At 51.7% G+C, this 18,691-nt stretch overlaps 1 long non-coding RNA gene across 1 annotated transcript in view; it reads right to left on the bottom strand.

The window, feature by feature from the left end:
• Positions 1–12,408: 12,408 nt before the first annotated feature.
• Positions 12,409–18,691, bottom strand: part of LOC144944652 (uncharacterized) — a 38,464-nt gene continuing 32,181 nt past the window's right edge. The window contains exon 3 of the long non-coding RNA XR_013639607.1: positions 12,409–12,438. This is a non-coding gene — a long non-coding RNA (uncharacterized LOC144944652). The remainder of the gene's footprint in view (positions 12,439–18,691) is intronic.

The raw sequence follows: 18,691 nt of genomic DNA, 5'->3' as shown, positions 1-18,691 counted from the left end.
GATGATGATGATTACATCGGCACGGATTCGAGAGACGCGCGCTGGTGTAGAGACTAACCGATGGTTGATGTTTAAGGCGGAACCTCGTTCAAGGGGACCGCGTTGTCTTGGTGTGTGCTTACACACGTGGGGGGCATAAATGTCGTCACTGGGGAGACAAAGGCGCCCGGGCGTGGTGCTGCCCCCCCCCCACCCCCCGTTTACCGTGCTGGCCTTCATAGGTGCTACTCGCTAATGGCACTTGCCCCAAACGTCTGTGACGGCTACACGGGGGATCTTTGTCTTGGTTCGTCGTTGTTGGTGGTGTTGTTTTATTGTCATGCCCGAGTTTGCATTTGTAATTTATGTAAAGTAAAGTGCAATCTGTACGTCCGTGCTTTAATGATATACTTTTAGTGACTTGCTTAACTTTCCTCTATCTTAATATTTGCATCCTGTATTGCATTTGTGTGTTTCATGCAACGCCCTGGAGACCCGGGCACTAACTGGACATCTGTGAGGAAGCATTGAGTTGCAGACCTCCATTGGATTCCTCCTCCTCCTGTCTAAATACTGATCCTGATTGTGTCATTTTGACCGTTAAGATACGCAAACTTAAGTGGATCTTCTTGGTCAGGACACGTCGTGGCGAGAAGCGATGCTGAACTAAACTCTTTTTTTATTTTACGAGGCAAAGGCCCACTGTTTTAGAAACTGCCTGGCCGCAAATGATAGCTCAACGAAGTGGCTTATCGTCACGTGGACACGGATAGCAGCCGAATACTTGAAACGCGTGGCGTCGATTCTTAATATGCACGGACAAACAAACCGGAGGACCCGAGGGGAGAGACAGAGAGAGAGAGAGGAGAGAGACACGCAGACTCCAAATACACAGCAGGCCCGAGGATCGGGATCGAACCCACGAACCTCCTTCAATACCGGGGCGAGGGATTTGGCAGCCGTGGCGCCCCCACGGTCGCCGAGATGATGGCCCTTGGCCGAGATTCTTGACGGGAGTCGAAGCCGCGGTGTGGATTTGTCGTTGCTGCTGCCATCGGAAGGATGGTGAGAGCTGGCGTGGTGAAGAGCGGGGACAAGAGCGACAGCCGTGAATGGAAGGCGGTGGGGTGAGAGGCCTTCATCCAGCAGTGGATTGACCATGGCTGCTGCTGATGATGATAATGATGGATGGGCTATGTGTGTGTATTGATAGGGAGGCTGGCATTCAGTCAATACATCAGTTCATTATTGCCACCAGAAAACATCCATTGAAGTTATCAGCTGTTGTCGAATCGCCCCCCACTTTTCCGGAGGGCAGAAACACAACGCAGAATCCACTCGTCGTCGTCTCCAAACTGTATTGTCTGCGTGGTGCAATAGCGCTGGCCGCCGTCTACAAAGTGTCACTACACTACAAGCTACGACAGGACACACATCCAGGCAAAGTTCATGCATGGGGCCATCTGGAAGCCCCGGGTACCTGCTGGTAGGTTCCAGAAAGGGGGCGTAGTGAGGGCGGAGCAAGGCCACGCCCAGAGGATAAGAGGAGGGCCCTGAGAGGGAGCTCGGGGCTGCTGCAGCAAGTGGATCACCTCGCCGTACCGCTGTTCGTCACCACCATAGCAGCACGTCACCACCATGGCTAGGCAGGCAGTCTGCCAGAGGTCGCAACCGGGTACCCGATACCCGTACCCTACCCGATACCCGGCTACCCGGCCGGGTACGGGTAGCCGTTTGCGACCCTGGTGCGGCCGGGTACGGGTAGGCCGTGAGTCACTGGTGAGTAACCGTTTGTCACTCATTTCGGGTAGGGTACGGGTAGGGAACGGCTACCCGTACCCAGCCGGGTACGGGTACGGGTACCCATTTGCGACCCTGGTGCGGCCGGGTACAGGTACGGGTAAGGAATTAAAACCCGTTTGCGACCTCTGCAGCCTGCCAACTGTTGAGTTAGTGCCGCCAGACGATAGACGGTCGTGTGCGTGTGTGTACAGATTTATATAATGGTGTTCAAGTTCAAGTTCATTTATTAGGTATAGCCCTGTGAGCCATTCGGCTCTTGAATCGGGTGCAACCGCAACAAACAAAAAACAAAAACATGAACAAAAAACATCTTAAAGTGAATATGTGACTGAGTGCAAACAGAAAATCTAAGAAAAGACAGCAAAATATTGCAGAAAAAAGCACCGTACACCAACGCTGTGTGCAAAAATCCCAGTGCGATGCAAGTCAAACAACAACAACCACAAGACACCCACGTAGAGGGTTTAGAGTCCCCATTGTGAGTTAAGGATGAAGAGATGCACTCCAAGTATTTCTGCCTTCGATCTGCGTCGCCACATTTGTATTGTTGTCTATTTAGCTGACCCCCCCCCCACATTTATAGGCCTTCGAAAGGATTCACGAAGGTGCGGACCGTCCATAAATGACGTCACGCGATTTTGGACGATTTTTGACCCCCCCCCCTCGTCACACGGCGTCACAAAAAGTCAGACCCCCCCTCAAACATGACGTCACAAAGCTCTGCCCCCCCCCCTCCCAAAAAAAAATATGCTTCAAAACGCTTTAAACTATTGTCATTGTAGTGCATATTTAATGTGGCGCTGCATTCTGATGTTCTAGGATAAAACATTTATTCAAAGTCTATTTTATTAAGTAGAACGTGTTGTCTATATTTAAAGTTGCGCATTTTGATGTGACGTCACATTTATTTCCCAAACCCCCCCCATCGTCACACATCGTCACAAATGTCTGACCCCCCCACCCCTAGGTGCGTGACGTCATTTATGGACGGCCCCTAAGAATCCACGCAGCCGCTGCACACGCGTGGATTCCATCGCTCCGTCTCCGCCAATTGATGCGCGCGGTGTTTCAATTGCGCCAATCCTATGCTTGCTCGTGCACTGGAGTGTTCCTATTAATTTCGTTACCCGCTGCTCAAACCCAGATCCTGCACTCAATTAGATTGGTCCAGAATGAAAGGTCATGATGTCTAGGTGAGCCTAAAGAATATAGGGACGTCTATGTAATCCTATGGGTCTCCATCTGAGTGTATTCGAGCCTAAGGGCCCTCCTACGTAAGTCTGTATAAGAATGTGGATCTCTGTGCAAGTCTATGTAATCCTGTGGGTCTCTGTGTGAGTGTATGCTAGCCTACAAGTCTCCCTCTTATGTCTATGTAAGTATGTGGATCTCTGTGTAAGTCTATATCCTCCTATGGGTCTCTATGTGAGTGTTTGAAAGCGTACTTAAGTCTATGTAAGTATGTGGATCTCTATGTAAGTCTATGTAATCCTATTGGTTATCTAAGTCTCTCTGTGTGTGTGTGTGTGTCATGCCTGTACAAGTTTCATTTATTAGGTTTTGCCCTGTGAGCCATTCGGCTCTTGAATCGGGTGCAACCGCAACAAACAAAAAAACAAAAACATGAACAAGAAAACATCTTAAAGTGACTATGTGCAAACAGAAAATCCAAGAAAAGACAGCAAAATATTGTAGAAAAAACACCGTACACCAACGCTGTGTGCAAAAATCCCAGTGGGATGCAAGTCAAAGAACAACAACAACAAGACAACTTAGATTAAGGCCATCAGTCTAACTGCCACACAACGCACGGAAATTGGGAGGATGTATTTCTCACGTGCGAACGACGCAGCGTCTCGGAGCTCTGCAAGAGACTCCGCGATGGAAGAAAACAGGGGGGGGTGGTGATAGGGGGCATGTTTATTGTTTTGGGCCAGATTGACGAGACGACGAAGGAGCATCCGTGAATGTGCACGAGATGTGTCGGTGACGCTTCGCAACGCGCGCGTTTACATGTTCTCAAGGCAACCCACACGCCTCACGTTGGGTGACATCATCCGAAGCATCAGTGCCGGATGTTCCCAGTAGCGCAAGTAGCTACATATGTAGTAGCTGCACGTGTAGTAGCCGCAACACGTGTAGTAGCTACAACACGTGTAGTAGCTACACGTGTTGTAGCTGCACGTGTAGTAGCTGCACGTGTAGTAGCTGCACGTGTAGTAGCTGCAACACGTGTAGTAGCTGCAACACGTGTAGTAGCTGCACGTGTAGTAGCTACAACACGTGGAGTAGCTACACGTGCAGCTACTACACGTGCAGCTACTACACGTGCAGCTACTACACGTGCAGCTACTACACGTGCAGCTACTACAGTAGTAGCTACGGGCCCCGGACTGTCAAGGGCCCCGCGCTAAATGCTTTCAAGCTATCAATTCCGGTTCAGTGATTCTGCACTTGCTTTATTACTCTAGTACTATACCGTCTTCAACTTTTATGAACGACTGAGCGTTTAAGGTGAGCGATTTGTCGTATTATCTGGCTGTATAGAAAATGAACAAATACAATTACTTTACTATGCAAGTTGAAATATTGTGTTTTTTTAATATTTACGTGTTTTATTTTATTTATGGACCCTTTAGAACATATGCTACAGGCCCCGCACTATCTTAAACCGGCACTGCGAAGCATCGGATGTGGCCCGCAAATCAATGGGGTTGGTTGAACCTTGTCCATCGCTGCTGCTCTATATAAGAACGGGAGACAGAGCAGAGCCCCTCACCATTCTGGCGAATTGCCCGATGATGCTGGATGCAATTACCAGCGAAACGTCGTACTACTCAAATTGTAAATGTTGTGGTTCCACGCTTCAACACACCGGTGGGCTAAAGCAGTGAACTATTTGTCTTTTGTAAACGTGACACTTTTTTACTGATTGGCCGTGTCGGGTGGTGGAGGGTTACGACACATTTATAAATAACGCGATCTAAACCCAAAAACGTTGATTATGAATCTATTTTCGATGTCGAGCGACAGCCGTGGGGAGTCAGACAAGCGCATTGCGTCTCGCCAACGTGTTTGTTGACCTTCGTTTAGAAAGCGTTCTCATCAGAGCGCGGAGGCGACGCACGGGCAGTGAAGGAGACACGGGGGGGGGGGGGGAGACGAGAGGGAGGGGAAGAGGGAGAGTGAATAGGGAGGCCGTGTGGAAATGTAGACGCTTCTCTCTCTCTCAGTGTGTTTGTTATTAAATGCCGCGTCTGAGTGGATGAGTCATTCGTCGTGATGACAAACTCCCAGCGAACACCGTCACGACTCACCGCCGGTCTCTTAGCCATCTCTGCTCGCTAAAGCACCGCTCCTCACCAAAGACAAAGATCCCCCGTCGAGTCTTAACAGACTGCTGGGGCAAGTGCTGATAGCGAGTAGCACCCGTGAAGGTTGTCACGGGTCACGAGGGGGTGGGTGGTCAACGTCACGCCCGCACGCCTCTGCCCCCCCCCATTTGTTGATATTTGTTGTTTGTTAACACGCTGCGTTAGGTAACGGATTCAAGGTTGATTCGTTACCGATGTTCTCACCGACGAAGCCAAATAATTATGTTGTGACAAATACAGCGTGTTCCGGATGATAACGCGTTTGCTGGGGCGTTGATTAAATATGTATATATTGTTTGAACCGCAGTCCCAAGACACAAAGACGAAGCTTCGAATTGCGCTTATTCCATTACGGAACACTGTTAGCACAACGCGGAATGCGCCCGTTATAACGCGGAATGCGCCCGTTATAACGAAAAACCCGCCCGTTATAACGCGGAATGCGCCCGTTATAACACGGAATGCGCCCGTTATAACACGGAATGCGCCCGTTGTAACGCGGCATGCGCCCGTTATAACGCAAAACTCGCCCATTATAACACGGAATGCGCCCGTTATAACACGGAATGCGCCCGTTATAACACGGAATGCGCCCGTTATAACGCGGCATGCGCCCGTTATAACGCAAAACTCGCCCATTATAACGCGGAATGCGCCCGTTATAACGCAAAACTCGCCCATTATAACACGGAATGCGCCCGTTATAACACGGAATGCGCCCGTTATAACGCGGCATGCGCCCGTTATAACGCAAAACTCGCCCGTTATAACGCGGCATGCGCCCGTTATAACGCAAAACTCGCCCATTATAACACGGAATGCGCCCGTTATAACACGGAATGCGCCCGTTATAACGCGGCATGCGCCCGTTATAACGCAAAACTCGCCCATTATAACGCGGAATGCGCCCGTTATAACGCGGCATGCGCCCGTTATAACGCGGCATGCGCCCGTTATAACGCAAAACTCGCCCATTATAACACGGAATGCGCCCGTTATAACACGGAATGCGCCCGTTGTAACGCAAAACTCGCCCATTATAACACGGAATGCGCCCGTTATAACACGGAATGCGCCCGTTGTAACGCAAAACTCGCCCGTTATAACGCGGAATGCGCCCGTTATAACGCAAAACTCCCCCGTTATGACGCAAAACTCCCCCGTTATAACGCAAAACTCGGCCGTTATAGCACAAAACTCGCCCGTTATAACGCGGAATGCGCCCGTTATAACACTGAACTCGGGCGTTATAATTCAAAACTCCCCCGTTATAACGCAAAACTCGCACGTTATAACGCTGAACTCGCCCGTTATAACACAAAACTCGCCCGTTATAACGCGGAATGCGCCCGTTATAACGCTGAACTCGGCCGTTATAATTCAAAACTCCCCCGTTATAACGCAAAACTCGCCCGTTATAACGCTGAACTCGGCCGTTATAATTCAAAACTCCCCCGTTATAACGCAAAACTCGCACGTTATAACGCTGAACTCGCCCGTTATAATTCAGAACGTGCCCGTTATAACGCGGAACGCGCCCATTACAACACAGTATCTGATGGGGTGGACGATGAACTGCTTTACTGAGCTAAACGACGAGCGGTATGATACAGTACGCGGAATCATACAGTAGCCTCAGTTATTTGTCCCGCCATTTCACTGAGTGTGTGCGTAGTAGTAGCAGTAGCAAGTACATTGTGCGTCGCCAAAACTCTACCCTTGCATTATTTCTGGGTAAATAGTTTTTCACTTCACGCGTTTTTCGTGCCAACACGGCACTTTTGAGGAACGCGTCTGATGCGTTAAACGAGGACTTGGATGCACTTTTGTTGCATCCAGGAGTGTTTGGCGTAATGAATATTACATTTAACCCAAACATCAACATCGACGCCACTGCACTACAAACAAAATAAACCCATCGATCATCGGCACCACCCAACAGAGCCGTCCCTAGGATACGGTGAATCGGGCGACTGACCCGGGCCCCGCGATTTGGGGGGGGGGGGGGCGCTTCACCATCACTATGTCAGATGTAATGCTTCCGATTTATATTCTGAGGTTTTTTTCGGTAAAGTCACGTAGGTAAAATTTTTTTTTTAATTAATAAAAGTAATTTAAAAATAAAATAAAAATCACGACGTTTCGGAGGCAACACAAGCTTCCGTCTTCAGGTGGAACCGTCACAGCACGACTGCTGCATCAAGTCCACCTGAAGACGGAAGCTTGTGTTGCCTCCGAAACGTCGTGATTTTAATTTTAATTTTACTTTTATTAAACAAAAAAAATAAAATTCTGGCCTGGACTTTTGCAGCTGTTTTAGACTGATTTCAGGGTGCTGATTCCAAATCTGATCTCAGATTTGCTCTATCACATCTCATTTTATGCTATCGGCATACCCCATTTTCATTTGATTTTACCCGAAATTAACTCTGTCACTTATGATTGCAAGTTATTGCGAGTCAGTGACTGCTTTAGTGTTAAAATAGTATGCTGTATTTTTAGTATAGTGTGTTTATAATATAATTTTACGTGGATATTTTTCTTCCGCAGTTTTTATTGAAAATGCAATATTTGATATCTCAAAAACCTGATGTGAGATTTGGAATCAGCACCCCAAAATTACCTTAAAACCGTTGGAAAAACCTTATGCCAGAAAAAGTGTGTTGGCCAGTGTTGGTGGGAGTCAAGGCGACCGGAGGAGTTGTGTTCCCGTTGCCGAAGGGGCTTGTGCGCTTTGGGGGACGTTTGAGCGAGCGAGCGAGCGGACTTGCCTGTCTCTCTCTGAGCGTGTCTGTAAACACGCGTCGTGCGCACACATCATTTACTCCTCACGTGTCACGAGGGCACGGAAGTGGGGGCGAGGTGTGGGGTCATTGGGCGACGTCGGGGGGGGGGGGCTCATACACACAGGAGTGTTTGGCCGTAATGAATATTACATTTAACCCAAACATCAACATCGACGCCACTGCACTACAAACAAAATAAACCCATCGATCATCGGCACCACCCAACAGAGCCGTCCCTAGGATACGGCGAATCGGGCGACTGACCCGGGCCCCGCGATTTGGGGGGGGGGGCGCTTCACCATCACTATGTCAGATGTAATGCTTCCGATTTATATTCTGAGGTTTTTTTCGGTAAAGTCACGTAGGTAAAATTTTTTTTTTTAATTAATAAAAGTAATTTAAAAATAAAATAAAAATCACGACGTTTCGGAGGCAACACAAGCTTCCGTCTTCAGGTGGAACCGTCACAGCACGACTGCTGCATCAAGTCCACCTGAAGACGGAAGCTTGTGTTGCCTCCGAAACGTCGTGATTTTTATTTTAATTTTACTTTTATTAATTTTAATTAAAATTTTTTACCCACGTGACTTTACCGAAAAAACCTAAGAATATGAATAATTGCAGTCACGAAAGCTTCAATCTGCTTCCGATTTAGTTTGGAGGCGTAGGGACGGCCCTGCCACCCACCCATCCGCCCATCATCAATTCCAATATTTGCCAACAACGGCCCCTGAAAGTGGCCGGCATGCTCTCGCTCTCTGTCTCTCTCGTCCTTTGATGGGGGGCTGTCTGGGTACACCAGGTGTTTGTTGTACAGGGATTCCTCTACTTACGAACGAGTTCGGATCTGGAGGTCTGTTCATACGTCGATTTGTTCGTAAGTCCAACTTTACTCCCGTCGATTTCAAACATTGTGTACGGCGTGTACACTAAACAGGTGGAATGGCTTCAACATTTGTATCATCTCCTGTAGATGGAGATGCCACTGATGTAGATGCGAATCTATGGGTCTCTGTGCGAGTCTATCGGTCTCTGTGCGAGTCTATGGGTCTCTGTGCGAGTCTATGAGTCTCTGTGCGAGTCTATGGGTCTCTGTGTGAGTCTATGGGTCTCCGTGTGAGTATATGGGTCTCTGTGTGAGTCTATGGGTCTCTGTGCGGGTCTATGGGTCTCCGTGTGAGTCTATGGGTCTCTGTGTGAGTCTATGGGTCTCTGTGTGAGTCTATGGGTCTCTGTGTGAGTCTATGGGTCTCTGTGCGAGGCTATGGGTCTCTGTGTGAGTCTATGGGTCTCTGTGTGAGTCTATGGGTCTCCGTATGAGTCTATGGGTCTCTGTGTGAGTCTATGGGTCTCTGTGCGAGTCTATGGGTCTCTGTGCGAGGCTATGGGTCTCTGTGCGAGTCTATGGGTCTCTGTGTAAGTCTATGGGTCTCTGTGTGAGTCTATGGGTCTCTGTGCGAGTCTATGGGTCTCCGTATGAGTCTATGGGTCTCTGTGTGAGTCTATGGGTCTCTGTGTGAGTCTATGGGTCTCTGTGCGAGGCTATGGGTCTCTGTGCGAGTCTATGTATGTACGTTAGATTTTTTTCGCGCCGTACGTAGCCAACCGTGCTAATCGGAGATGCGGGCGCGGGGTTGGGGGTGGGGGAACAAGAAACGTAACACCAAAAGCACACGAAGCGTTATTGACGAATGTGTGCGGAAAGTCCGTTTGTTACGTTGGGATGACGTCACTATTACCTGCGTACGTTCTCAAATCCACGTGTTCCTCCCCCCTCTCACTCTCTCTGCCTCTCAGCGTGTGCACAACGCGATGCCTTTAGCCGCACTATTGGGACATAATTGGAGAGCGTAAAATGCAAACATAAAATAAAATAACTGCAACAACAAATTCCCAGCTGTGGTCGTTTGGAAGATGAAAGGATTATTTTCCTTAAGGTTATTTCATATTATATCTAAAGCAAAACCTTATTTCGCAAACGCAGTCAATGCAACTCCGAGTCTGTATCGAGCGGAATCATTGCTTTCATCTCGTAATCATTTTTTATACTGGAGACTTCTTTTTTGGGGTGGGGGGGGCATAGAGATCTAGGTTGGGTTTGCGGTTAGGGTTGGCGCATTGGGTGGGAAGTGTGGGTAGAGGAAGAAAATTGGAAAGTTAATATTTAATCACGCGTAAAACAAACACCCTCGCGCGAAACATACATTCACACGTACAGTACGTACAACAAAGATCCCCCGTATAGCCTTTAACAGACTGTTGGGGCAAGTCTTGCTCGCGAGCACCTCGGAAGGTCGGCATGGCACACGAGGTGAGTGAGGGACCAGCAACACGCCCGGCCACCTTTGTCTCCCTAGTGGCACCGGGTACTCGTTTAGCCGCTACTGGCGTTGACCGTGAACGGGAATCTGGAAATCTGGTTCGTAGCGCAGCGCACTACCGCTCCACACACACACACACCAGCTCTCATTCAGGGCTGCTGATGCTTGCGCCAGGCGAGGTGAACGTTGAACTGTGTGGATACACGAAGTGTCAAAGGCTCCCTGACAGGAGGTCAGGGCACAGACACGGGTGCTATGGGACAGCTGAGATGGCTGGCGCTCCCCATCGCCATCATAATTGGGGCTCTTCCACACAGATTACATGGTTTCCAGAGGCGGAAAACATTGGTGGATCACGGAGTGCTGATGAGTTCCAATCAGGACGCTACCGCTCCACGGTTCCTATCTCAATACATCACTGCTGCTGCTGCTGCTGCTGTCAATCGGTCGGTCACATTGGCTCAATTTTATTTTGACGGTGGCCAAAGACAAGGGTTCCCGATATTGCAGTTCTACAGGAACTAATGGATTGTTGTTTTCTCTCTCTCGCTTTTATTTGTGTTGCCGCGATACGAGCCAGCGAGGCTCGCGTGCGCGTGTGGACTCCACGTGATTGTGCGCGCATGCCTGCTCGCTCTCGTCTCAATTAATATTTGATCAGCCCACCACTCGCTGTCACTCCACGTTACCCCGGCAGGCCCGTCCGAAAGTTACATAACACGGTGGGAGGCTGGCGGCGGCGGGGCGGAAACAGCCTTGGGCAAGAGAGAATTCGGGCGCAATGTCTAGGGATTTTATGGTCTTTAAGTCACGGGAAGTTTCATCAAGTGTAATATAGACATATATAAAATATGCGGTGGATGTAGACACATTTGTCAATGTAATGAAATAAAAATGACCGGTTCATAATCAACGATTTTTGGGTTTAGATCGCGTTATTTATAAATGTGTCGTAACCCTCCACCACCCGACCGGGCCAGGTGGATAAGTGGAAGTGCGAACGACTCGCAAACGGAAGGGTCTGAGTTAAATTCCTGCGTTACTATTCAGGCACTACGAAGACAAATAACCCCCGTATAGCCTTAACAGACTGTTGGGGCAAGTGCTGTTAGCAAGCACCTATGAAGGCCGGCACGGCACACGAGGTGGTGGGTGGCCATCACCACGTCCGCTCGCCTTTGTCTCCCCAGTGACGATGTTTAACACACCGCACCAGGCACTCCTTTGAGGCTGAGTCGATCTAGGGGAGGCGCAGGACCGTTTCAGATAATCGTCACTGATGTTGGCTAACCGCTACACTACCGCTCCCCACGCACACACACCCACGCACACACACCCACGTACACACGCGTATACGGCGTGTAGTATAATTGTTTGGAAATAATGGGGTCTCATTGATCGCTTTGATCTTGTCTTCTTTGGAAACTTCCCCCGTGTGCGTGCGTGTGTGTGGGTGCAGATCGACTCAGCCTTAAAGGAGTCCCTGGCACGGCGTGTAAGCGTCAGCATTGGGGGAAGACAAAGACGACCGGGCGCGGTGTTTTGGCCACACCACACGGCCTTAATACGTGGTGGCTAACAGCTCTTGCCCCAAGAGTCTGTTTAAGCCTATACGGGCGATCTTTGCCTTTATTCCTCTGTGTGTGTTCGTATCGGGGGAGCGGTGGCGCAGTGGTTGGCGCGCCGTGCTACGAACCCGGCCACCCCTAGTTCGATTCCCGCTCATGGCCAATATCGGCGAACGAGCATTTGCATCGGTCCTGGACCTCCCCTAGGTCGACTCAGCCTTCAATGTGTACCCGGCGCATACGTGCACCGAGAGAGGGAACTTGACCTGGGCTCGCCGCGTTCGTAGCGGCAGTGCGCTAACCATTGCGCCACCGCTCCACCCTCGCGCACAGATAAATATAGGACATCAATGAAGCAGGAATGTCAATGGGCGATCACGTGGGTGATAATGGCACATGCATAACTAATGCAGGGCGAGAGGCGATGGGGACTCCGCCCGCGCGGGACAGCAAATGCAGCCCCGTGTCGCGATGATGAAGTCGAGGATGATCTGCAACGGTTGCCGGCATCACGCGCCACTGATTGTCAGCCGTGCCCGGGAGTCCAACTCGGACGGCCGCGTCCGTTCGCCGCGCGGCTGCGCTCACCGCCCGCTCCCACAAAACTCTGAAATACAAATTAAATTTGAGTTGCATCATCGTCGTCGTCGCCGTCGTCATTAATCAGCAACGTCACCGTCATCAATCAGCAACGGTGACCACCTTGTTACAGCCAGGGAAGTCCCCCTCCCCACCCCCACCACCACCGCCTCCTGCGTGATCCTTCCCCCCACCCCTCTACCCCTCCACCTCCCTCCTCCGCACAGGAACCCCTCCAACCCCACACGCACTCGCAACCATTACGTCACTCACCTTATTGATATGCATGAGCGGAGAACGGGCGCGTTGAATAGCAGAAACACGCGCGCGCGCGCGCTCAACAAAAGACAACGATCCCCCGTATAGCCTTCAAAAGACTGCGGGGGCAAGTGCTGTACGCGAGCCCCGGGTTTACTCACTTGAGGCTTGGGTGACCTTGGGGAGGGAGGCCCAGGACTCTGGGCTCGGTTAGTCGTGGCTGCTGTTTGGCTGCTGTTTGGCTGCAAGCGGGGATCGTAGCGCAGTGCGCTAACCACTGCGCCACCGCTCCCCCGCCACACAAAGACAAAGAGCCCCCGGCGCTGTGGAACACGCGCGCGGCCGCCTTTGTCTCTCCCAGTGCTGCTTTTCACATACACAGCAGGTACTCATTTAAGGCTGAGTCAACCTAGGGGGGGCGGGCGCAAGGCCGATTCAGGTATTGCCCACGTACTTATTTTTGGTCGTGAGCGGTGGCGGGAATGAAACTCGGGCCGCCGGGTTTGTAACGCAGCGCGCTAACCACTGCGCCACCGCTCCCCCCGCCACACAAAAATCCCCGTGTAGCCTTAACAGACTGTAGGGGCAAGTGCTGTTAGCGAGCATCTATGAAGGCCGGCACGGCACACGTGGGGGTGGGTGGCCAACACCACGCCTGGCCGCCTTTGTCTCCCGAGTGGCGATGTTTACACATCGCACCGAATACTCATTTGAGGCCGAGTCGACCTAGGCGGGAGGCCCAGGACCCGGTTCGGATAATCGTCACCGGTGGTGATGACCGTGAGCGGGAATCGAACCCGGGTCGCCAGGTTCGTAGCGCAGCGTGGCGCTCACCGCTACCCCCCCCCCGCGCCAACACACAGACACAGACCACACGCACTGCGTATATTTCCACGCGAAGAGCTCGAGTCTTGTTTGCAAATAAACATCTGAATATGCAAATGAGGAACGAGCAGAGTGCGGTTGAGTGATACAATTCACTCGGTGCCGAAGGCGGTGTAAGGGGAGGGTGGGTGAGGTTGGGTGGGTGGGTGAGGTTGGGTGGGTGAGGTTGGGAGGGTGGGTGAGGTTGGGTGGGTGAGGTTGGGTGGGTGGGTGAGGTTGGGTCGGTGGGTGAATGAGTTACTTATTGGGTGGGGGAATGAGTGAGTGGATTCGTGAGTCACGCAATCATTAAACACGTAAAATGCGTTGGCAGTGAGTGAGTAGAGAGGTAGGTTTGCTGGTTAGGTGAGTGGGTGGGTGAGTGAGCGCACGATAGGATGAATTAGTGGTAGTGTAACGGGTTAGGTGGGTGAGTGGGTGAGTGAGTGAGCGCATGATAGGATGAATTGGTGGGAGTGTAATGGGTTAGGTGGGTGAGTGAGTGGGTGAGTGAGCGCACGATAGGATTAATTGCTGGGAGTGTAATGGGTTAGGTGGGTGAGTGGGTGGGTGAGTGAGCGCATGATAGGATGAATTGGTGGGAGTGTAATGGGTTAGGTGGGTGAGTGGGTGGGTGAGTGAGCACACGACAAGATTCATTGCTGGGAGTGTAACGGCTTAGGTGGGTGAGTGGGTGGGTGAGTGAGCGCATGATAGGATGAATTGGTGGGAGTGTAATGGGTTAGGTGGGTGAGTGGGTGAGTGAGCGCACGACAAGATTAATTGCTGGGAGTGTAATGGGTTAGGTGGGTGAGTGGGTGGGTGAGTGAGCGCACGATAGGATGAATTGGTGGTAGTGTAATGGGTTAGGTGGGTGAGTGGGTGAGTGAGCGCACGACAAGATTAATTGCTGGGAGTGTAATGGGTTAGGTGGGTGAGTGGGTGGGTGAGTGAGCGCACGACAAGATTCATTGCTGGGAGTGTAACGGGTTAGGTGGGTGAGTGGGTGGGTGAGTGAGCGCATGATAGGATGAATTGGTGGGAGTGTAATGGGTTAGGTGGGTGAGTGGGTGAGTGAGCGCACGACAAGTTTAATTGCTGGGAGTGTAATGGGTTAGGTGGGTGAGTGGGTGGGTGAGTGAGCGCACGATAGGATGAATTGGTGGTAGTGTAATGGGTTAGGTGGGTGAGTGGGTGAGTGGGTGAGTGAGCGCACGACAAGATTAATTGCTGGGAGTGTAATGGGTTAGGTGGGTGAGTGGGTGGGTGAGTGAGCGCACGACAAGATTCATTGCTGGGAGTGTAACGGGTTAGGTGGGTGAGTGGGTGGGTGAGTGTGTGCACGATAGGATGAATTGGTGGTAGTGTAATGGGTGAGGTGGGTGGGTGAGTGAGCGCACGATAAAATGAATTGGTGGGAGTGTTATGGGTTAGCGGGCTGCGTTACGAACCCGGCAACTCTAGTTCGATTCCCGCTCACGGTTAACTCCAGTGACGATTATCTTAACCGATGCTAGACCTCCCCTAGGTCGACTCAGCCTAAAATGAGTACCATGTCGCTACTAGAGAGATAAAGGCGGCCAGGCGTGGTGCTGGCCACCCCCCCCCCCCACCCTCGTGTGCGGTGTCGACCTCCATAGGTGCTACTCGCTAACAGCACTTGCCCCAACAGTCTGTTGAGGCTATTCGGGATATCTTTGTTTTTGATAGAGTGAATGAGTGAATGAACGACGAGTGAATGAACGACTGCTCGGGTGGGTAGTTGCGTAAGCGAGTGGGTGAGCGGGTGAGTGGGCGGGTGAGTGGGCGGGTGGGTGAGTGGGTGGGCGAGTGGGTGGGCGAGTTGGTGGATGAGTGGGTTGGTGAGTTCGTGCTTTTGCGCGCGAGCGTGCTGGTAGGTGGGTGCGTGACTGGTTAAGTGGGTTGGTGAGTGGGAGGGTGAGGGAGTGGTGAACTGGTGAGTAGGCAGGTCAGTGAGGGAGTCACCGGTCGGGCGGGCAGCTGGGTGGGGTAGACGAGGGAGTGAGAGTATCACTACGCACCCATACATCCATAGCAATGTGGAGTTCACACAACTGAATACATCCATTGCAGTAGGTAGGAGATGAGAATTGTACTCAGCTCATGAATCAATCGCGCTACGTGGGAGGGCGCGGGGGATGGGGGATGGAGGAGGGGGGGGGGGAGGAAGAAAAACCCTCGTCGGATCATTAGGGTCAATCTCTGGGGTCGGGTCGGGGTTGACGGGCCACGAGGGGATATGAGAGTGGACCCCTCGAGTGTTGTGACGAGCGTTCGATAACAGACTGTTGGAGTCAGTGTCCTCGGCGAGCACGGAGATGGCGTGCCCAGCAAAGCCCCCCCTCCCCCACCCCTCCCGCTGCCGCCTTTGTCTCCCCAACACTGATGGTCACACACCGCGCCACGCACTCGTGTTTCAAGGCTGAGTCGACCGAGAGACGGATTCAAATGTCGCCAATCGGACACAGAATGTGATCCTTACGGCGAACCCCGGGATAAGCAAATCACTCAAAATGGGCCGAGGCAATTAAATATTTTATTTCTGGGACACTACTTTTTTCCAGGGGTGTTCTTCACTTCGCGACTGGGGTACCAATCAATCCGACATCGGTGCCACTCCGCGATGTCGAAACGCCGAACAACAGCATAACAAATTCTGTTATCGAAAAAATTCAACTTTGCATCGTGTACAGCTCGTCGAGATGAGTCGATTGCCGCGTCGCCGACCATCAACAAAGACTAACAATTACTGCATCACGGGGACATTATGCGAGAGCCTGGGTACTATGGTACCCCGGGGTAAACCGCCATGAGGTTCATCTCCATTTACACTGGGAAGAATTCGATGAGCTACAAAGCTCTTTTGTGTTTTTTTTTTACGGATGTCCAGTAGGGGGCAGTTGGGGCAGGCCAATGATGTTCGCCGTGGCCGGAAATCGAACTCAGATCGCCGGGTTCGTAGCGTAGCGCGCGAGCCCACGGGGTGTCGACACAAGAGAGGTGATGGACAAGTTCTCATATCGCTCACCAACGTGCCCCAACGTCACTCTGTAGAGGCTCTAGATTTGAAGCTTTCGTGACTGCAAGGATTCATACGTGGTGAGAATTGTTTTATTATGTTTTATTTTTATTATTTTATTACTTCCCTTCTACGTGACTTTTACGAAAGAACCAAGAAGAGGATTCATACTCTAAGGTTTTTTTCGGTAAAGTCACGTAGGTAAAATAAATGATACAATATAAAAAATAAGAAATAATAGAAATAATAATACTCTTTACTTGATACAGCAATCGTGCTGTGACGGTTCCACCTGAAGACGGAAGCTTGTGTTGCCTCCGAAACGTCGTGATTTATGATTTTATTTCTATAATTTATGCTATTATTTTTTATTATTTATCTTTTTTTACCTACGTGACTTTACCGAAAAAACCTAAGAGTATCTGTAGAGGCTATACGGGGGACTTTTGTCTTTGTCTTTAGAAGACCCACACCGAGCGTGTAAAGACCACAATACTAACCATGACAATTTACACCCCATTGTTAATCATCCACTGCTTGATTAAGGTCTCTCCCCACGGTGGTGGTGGTGGGGAGGGGGGAGGGGGGGTAAAGCCATACTTCACCACGCTGGTTACTGCGGGTTGGTAAAAGAGCGGCCCAGGATAGTTTCAGATCTGTCTCGCCTCTGATGTTAGCCGTGGCTTTGCGATCGATCGCGACAGCTCGCTTAACCACTGCGCCACCGCTCCACCCCTGCACGCTCCATAACTCACAATATCCTCCCTATAATTCAGAGTCCGCTTTGTCAATGCGCGTCCCGGGATATCGATCCCCCAACGCCGCCACTGCTGACATTGGCAGTGGCGGGATCAAGGCAGCTTCTGCAGCCCTCTCTGCTCTCCACCCTCAACTCACCTCGCTCCCCTCCATCCACCCTGATCTTACGCAACCCCCCCTCCCCCGCTATCCCCCTCTCTATCACACTCTCAATCCCCCCTCTCCACCCCCCCCCACCTCATCCCCCCTCTCCATCACACTCTCAATCCCCCCTCTCCATCCCAATCTCCACCCCCCCCCCACTTCATCCCCCGTCTCCATCACACTCTCAATCCCCCCTCTCCATCCCCCCCCACTTCATCCCCCGTCTCCATCCCACTCTCAATCCCCCCTCTCCACCCCCCCCCCCACTTCATCCCCCGTTCCCATCCCACTCTCAATCCCCCCCCCACCCCCCCACACTCCATCACCCTCTCCACCCCCCCCCACTTCATCCCCTGTCTCCATCCCACTCTCAATCCCCCCCTCCATCCCCCCCCCCCACCCCCCCCCCACCTCCACTTCATCCCCCTCTCCATCCCCCGTCTCCATCATTCCTCTCTCATTACCCCTCCATCCTCCCCCACCTCCCCTGTAATCCCCCTCCATCCCTTATGGGCAGATTGCCTCCATCCGCTTCTCGTTCATCCTCCCTCCATATTCTCTCCTCCTCCCCCCTTTTACCCCCTCCTCCATCCCCTCTCCAACCTACCCCCCCCCCCCCTTACACCCCCCCCCCCCCATCTCTGTTACATTTTCCCCCATCTCGCCCCCATCTCCCCATCTCCCCCCCCATCCACCACCTCCATTTCCCCTCTATCCTCTATACCCTCCTTCCCCCTTCTCCCCCTCCATATTTACCACCTCCCCCATCTCCCCCATCATCTCACCCCTCATCCTCCTTCATCTCCCCCCTCAACCGCTCTTCATTCTCTCTCCACCTCCTCTCATCCACTCTTCATTTCCTTATCCTCCTCCCATATCCCCATCCTCCTCAATTCTCACCTCCCTCCATCACCTCCTCTCTCACCTCCTCCCCCTCCTCTAACCCCATTTCCCCCACCTCCCTCATCCTCCGCCTCCACTGCCCCTTTGAATCCCCTTCCTTCCCTCCTCCCGTTCTGTCGTTCTCTGCCCTCTCCATCCCTCCTCCCCCCCTCCCCCTCCTCTGCGCCATTAACCCCAACTGCTGCCCGTTGCCTCTGGCGCAGACGGAGAGAGCCCATGATGGGACTTGACTGCCTTCTCTATCACTGGGGGGGGGGGGCGGCAAAATTAAAATTGTGCACGTGATGTAGTGCGGTGGAGCGGTGCTGTGTGG

Source organism: Lampetra fluviatilis, chromosome 35 (assembly GCF_964198595.1).
Source record: "Lampetra fluviatilis chromosome 35, kcLamFluv1.1, whole genome shotgun sequence".
Taxonomy (NCBI): Eukaryota; Metazoa; Chordata; class Hyperoartia; order Petromyzontiformes; family Petromyzontidae; genus Lampetra; species Lampetra fluviatilis.
This window is presented reverse-complemented; position numbering and strand designations above follow the sequence as displayed.